General features: G+C 36.7%; 1 long non-coding RNA gene and 1 other non-coding gene across 3 annotated transcripts in view; one reads left to right on the forward strand and one right to left on the reverse strand.

Annotated features, from left to right (window-relative positions):
* Positions 1-2,256, forward strand: part of LOC144232501 (uncharacterized) — a 48,013-nt gene extending 45,757 nt beyond the window's left edge. For both annotated transcript variants that reach the window (XR_013335417.1, XR_013335416.1), the window contains one exon: positions 1,892-2,256. This is a non-coding gene — a long non-coding RNA (uncharacterized LOC144232501). The remainder of the gene's footprint in view (positions 1-1,891) is intronic.
* A 531-nt stretch (positions 2,257-2,787) lies between these two features.
* LOC144232558 (U6 spliceosomal RNA) lies at positions 2,788-2,890 on the reverse strand. Its single transcript, XR_013335444.1, has one exon. It is a non-coding gene; the product is annotated as a U6 spliceosomal RNA (small nuclear RNA).
* Positions 2,891-6,000: the final 3,110 nt, after the last annotated feature.

A 6,000-nucleotide genomic window follows, 5' to 3' on the forward strand; every position in this document is an offset into this window, starting at 1 on the left:
GAACATTCTCTCCTAATACATCATACTATGGGTCATATAACAAACCTCAAAAAAATTAAGAAAAAATGAAATCATATGAAATGGAAAAAAAAAGAGAAATACAACCCTTGACAATCAGGACAGATAGCCTGGCATGTTTTTTGAGGAAAAACAAAATAGATTTGTTGTGAAGTTGAGTTTGTTCCAGAACGTTAAAGAACACAGTAAAGGATAAAACTTAAGTGTGTATAGCAAGTTATAGAAGGTTTGAGGAAAATGAATTTTATTTGCCATGCTTTATATCTGAGTCTGAAGGAAAACAGACAAAATATGTGAAGATTATGGCAAAATTTGCTTAATTTTGATGTGTTTTTTAATATTCTTTACTGCCAAAGACTAAATTAATGCAACACTAGAATTTTGTTTTCTCCCTATGAAAATATGAATTGATCGCGAAATATTTAGTCTGCTTTTAACAGAAGTAATAAAAGACTGTTCTTTACCTTCTGTGTAATCTGAGTAGTTAGCAGAAATTCTATATACCATCAGAATAATTTCCTGTCATTTGAGCTGACTTTATTTTATTCTTGATGACTTCAAAAAAAGTACATCTTTTCAGAACAGCTAAAATTCAGTTCCTTACCATTTTGTTATCTTCTTCTGTTTTTATTTTATATTGTTGTTACTTTGATTTATGTATAGTTAAGCTATAGCTTGTCACTGCCCAAACAAATGACCAAATCTTTTTTTTTTTTCTTTTTTTTGAGAGGGAGAGAGGGTGCAAGTGAGCAAAGGGCAGAGAGAGCGAGCGAGAGCGAGAGCGAGAGAGAATCCCACGAGGGGCAGAGGGAGAGAATGAGAGAGAGAAGTGGGGCTCACCTGGGGCTCATGCTTACCTGAAACAGGGCTTGTGCTCACCCGACGTGGGGCTCGCGCTCACCCGATGTAGGACTCAAACAAACAGACCATGAGATCGTGACCTGAGCTGAAGTCAGATGCTTAACAACCGAGTCTCCCAGGAGCCCATGACCAAATCTTTTCTTATAATTCTTTATTTTGTTTCCTCGAGATCAGATCCTAAATTCAGGAAAAGAAATATGTATTAGGATTTTTTCATTTTTTAAGGTGTGGTAAAATATGTATAACATAAAAGGCACCAGAATAACCTCCTTAAGTGGACAGTTCTTTCTGTAGCATGAAGCACAGTAAGTACTTTCGCATCTATCACCACCATCCATATATCCAGAACTTTTTCACCTTCCCCACTTGAAACTTCATGCCCATTAAACAATATCTCCCCGTTCCTCCCTTCCCTGCGGCTCCTGGCAACCACAATTCTGCTCTCTGTCTCCGTGAATGTGACTACTCTAAATAGCTCATGTGAGTGAAATCATACAGAAGTTGTCATACTGTGACTGGCTTATTTCACTTGAAATGTCTTCCAGCTTCATCCACATGTAGCATGTATCAGAATTTTCTTGCATTTTAAAAAACGTTTTGTTTATTTTTGATAGAGCACAAGCGGAGGAGGGGCAGAAAGAGGGAGACAGAGGATCCGAAGTGGGCTCTGAGCTGATAGCAGAGAGCCCGATGTGGGGCTTGAACTCCTGACCTGAGCCAAAGTCAGATGCTCAACTGACTGAGCCACCTACCCACCCCAGAAATTTCTTGCTTTTTAACGCTTAATATAATATTCCACTGTATGTAAATTCCATGTTTTGTTTTTATCCTTCTCATCCTTCAATGGACTCATGGATTGCTTTCACTATTCAGCTCTTGTGGATAATGCTGCTGTGAACATGGGTGTACAAATACCTTTTCGAGAGCTTGCTTTGAAATCGTTGGGTATATACTGAGAAGTGGAATTGCTGGATTATACAATAATTCTATGTTTAATTTTTTTTCTTTTCAGGAGCCACCATACCAGTCTTCATAGTGGCTGCACCATTTTATATTTGTACCAGGAATGTCAAGTGTTCTGTTTTCTCCACAACCTTGTTAGGAAAACACTTGTTACTTTCTGTTCTTTTTGAAAATCATTGTCCTAATGGTGGTGAGATGATATCTCATTGTGCTTTTAATTTGCATTTTTCTCTGTTGAATAGTGACTTGAACATTTTGTCTTGTGCTTATTGGCCATCTGTATATTTCCTTTAGAGAACTGTTAATTCAATTTCTTTGCAATTATTTATTTATTTATTTATACTGTATATTTTTTTATGTAGACTTCACACCTAGTGCAGAGTCCAATGTGGGGCTTGACCTCAACAACTCTGAGATTAACCTCTCTTGGCCCGTTTTTAAATCTGCTTGTTTATTTTTTTGTTGAATAGTAGGAGTTCTTTATACATTTCTGTGTATTAANAGCATGAGCTGAGATCTTAACCAACTGAGCAACCCAGGTACCTCTCTTAGCCCATTTTTAAATCTGGTTGTTTATTTTTTTGTTGAATAGTAGGAGTTCTTTATACATTTCTGTGTATTAAGCCCTAAGGAGACATAATGACTTACAAATAATTTCTCCCATGTTGTGGGTTTCCTTTTCATTGTGTTGATAGTGTGTTTCGATGCACAAAAGTTTTTAATTTTGATAGAGTCCAATTTACTTATATTTTCTTTTGTTGTCTATGCTTTTGATGTCATATACAAGAAGTCACTGCCAAATCCAATGTCATGAAGCTTTTCCCATATCTTTTCTTTTAAGAGTTTGGATTCACTTTAAGCCGGTCTCTTGTATATAATATATTGTTAAAGTCCAACTTCATTCTCTGCATGTGAATATTTACTTTTCCCAACACCATTTGCTGAATAAACGTGGAATGTTTTACAAATCTGTGTGTCATCCTTGCCCAGACGCCATGCTAATCTTTTCTATATGGTTCCAATTTTAGTGTATGTGCTCCCAAAGCAAGCAGTAGATGTCTTTTTTAATTAAAATTAAAATTATATTTGAGATTTCTGAGCCCCTGGAAAATCACAGTGATTTATGTATTTACCTTATAAAAAGAGAGATGCCAGAAATATTTTAGGTTGCCCTGATATAATTTATATTTCTGAATTAGACTATCAGTATTATAAGAAATTCCTGGGGAAAACTGTCAAGTGAAAGGATAATTTTGTACAGATAAAATATTATCCATATAACATTTTCTGAGACTGTACACTGTACCAAACAAATTGATAGCCTCAAGAGATTTGTTAATGCTTTCATTGTCCATGATATAATCGTAGCTGTAAAAAAATTTTGATAAAATTCTTTGAAAGAGTTATGTATTCTAGTGCAATGGAGAAGTTGACTCTCTTCAATTTTATTACTGTTTATTACTATAATAAATCAATCTTATCATTTAGTCCAATAATCAGGCAGTTCTGCTTCTTTGGTAGTTATAATACAACAAGTATTCTTTACCAGATCCAGAAGCCATATTCTTAAATAATTCTTCAGGAGAAAGGCTTCAAAGTATAATTTGTAATCCATGAATTGTGACATAATAACTATCCATCAAAGTAATTACTTTATTTTTGGAAAGATCTTCAGAAATAGCCTGAAAACACAGTTTTTGCCTCCTCAATGAAAAGTAAATTTAAAAAATTTTTTTAAATTTATTTTTATGAAGTGACAATATTTTTTTTAATGTTTATTTATTTTAGAAAGAGAAGAGAGAACAAGCAGGGGAGGAACAGAGAGAGAGGGAGACACAGAATCCAAAGAAGTCTCCAGACTCTGATTTGTCAGCACAGAGCCCCACGTGGGGCTGGAACTCACCAACTGTGAGCATCCACTGAAGTCTGATGCTTAATCAACTGAGCCACCCAGATGCCTCCTGCCGAAAATTGTTTTAATGTTTAAATACTTTTGAGAGAGAGAACGCTAAAGCAGGCTCTAGGCCCGAGCTATCGGCACAGCCTGACTCTGGGCTCGAACTCACGACTGACTATGAGATCACGACCTGAGCCAAAGTCCGATGCTTAACCTACTGAGCCACCCAGGCACCACTAAGTAACTGGAATTTACATAAAAACTTTAAAAAATGCTTTAAGCTCTTCTTTCTCTAAAGAATACTTCTTGGGGCACCTGGGTGGCTCAGTTGGTTAAGTGTCTGACTTCAGGTCAGGTCATGATCTCATGGTTCCTGGGTTCTGGCCCTGCGATGGGCTCTGTGCTGACAACTCAGAGCCTGGAGCCTGTTTTGGATTCTGTGTCTCCCTCTCACCCTGCCTTTTCCCCACTCACACTCTGTCCCTCTCTCGCTCAAAAATAAACATTAAAAAATGTATTAAAAAATAAATTCCAGTTAGTTAACATTCAGTGTAGTATTTGTTTCATGTGTCTAATACAGTGTTTCAGCAGTTACGTACAACACCTGGTGCTCGTCACAGCAAGTGCACTCCTTCATTCCCGTCACCTATCCTATACTATGAATAACAAATGATATTTTGCATATTGAAGATGCCCCATTCTCCATCTCCCACTACCACCAGTCAAACCCAACTTATTATTGAGCCTAAGATATAAGAAACAACCGAATGAATTACTGTTCATTTGAATATCTCAATAGTATAAGCCCTACGTGATGAGCAACTATTTGGTGTTACCTAGCAATGCTTAAAGAAATGGAAGAGATGGAAGAAGAAATATAGGCAGGCATCAAGCCACTACAAAGCCGGTTGAATTTTGAGTGCAAGACCAGTTACATTATTGTGCATATTGCACTAAAGGGTCTTATCAGAAAAAAAGTATCAATGAAACCATATTTCAGAAACATTTTTGAAAAAACTGCCTCTCTAGAATGTTATTTCCTGCGATTCCCGCTCCAGCTGGATCCCATCATCCACAATAACTGTTAGAATCCTAATCCGAAACCTGGGTGTTCATACATTTATCCAGCAAACATATTTATTAGTTACACTGCTGCTAGAGTGCACTGATGAGACGATGAGGGTCTAGATCAGGCAAAAGGAACAGAAAAGAAGAGTTGAAAATACATTTGAGGTAGAATGTATAGAATATGGAGACTGATTGGAATAAAATGAGAAAAGGAAGCTTGAGATTTTAAAAGACGATGTAATCATGACTCTCATACGAAAAGAAATTGGACACCTGCCCAAGATTTTTTTTCATTCATTAACTAATGAGGAAGTCATAGATATTACAGTTGATTCAAATGAGATTAAGAATCACAATATATTAAGGTTAAGTATGCTAAAATCAATTTGCAAATGGTTGCAAAACTGACTTATTCCATGGGAGATAGAGAGAAATCACCTGCATTTTTCCAGATGAAAGCCATATGCTTGATTTTAGAAGCAATCATTTGTAGGAGCTACTAGTTATCTACAACTTATAAAAATGGTAAAAAGGAAAAAAAACCTCAAAGGCAATGAAAAGTACAGAGAACCTATACAATCAGATGCCGATAATGGTGTGCTCAGACAACTGTTTGGTTTTGTTTGTTTGTTTAGAGAGAGACTGTGTGAGATGGAGATGAGTGGAGAGGGAAAGAGAGAGAGAGAGAGTGAGAGAGAGAGAGAGAGAGAGAGAGAGAGAATCCCAAGCAGACTCCCATGCTCAGCAAGGAGACTGACATGGGACCCCATCATAGGACCCTGGGATCATGACCTGAGCCGAAATCAAGAGTCGGATGCTCAACTCACTGAGCCACCCAGGTGCCCCCAAGAATTGTTTCTGTTTCCATTGAAGATCTCCAGTAATCCTTATGGTCCATCTCAAAAGACAAAAGGTAATGAATCTTAAACAAAAATTTTAAGAATATGTCTTTTTCAGAGACTTAAAAATAAATACTGACATGTGCTCTCTACATTTGGCATTTGGAAACTGGTGTTACTTTTTCAGGGAAGAGTGATAACAAGGCTCATAGTCTTGAGAAGATTTATTTATTTGAATCTACCAGAAGGAACACAGTAAAACATTGTAAAGAAAATAGACCTTCAAGTTAGATTGCCCAAGTTCACATTCTGACTTCATTACTAACTAGCTCCTGATTTGGGGGAAGTTATGTA

Source organism: Crocuta crocuta, unplaced genomic scaffold (assembly GCF_008692635.1).
Source record: "Crocuta crocuta isolate KB4526 unplaced genomic scaffold, BGI_CrCroc_1.0 scaffold14, whole genome shotgun sequence".
Taxonomy (NCBI): domain Eukaryota; kingdom Metazoa; phylum Chordata; class Mammalia; order Carnivora; family Hyaenidae; genus Crocuta; species Crocuta crocuta.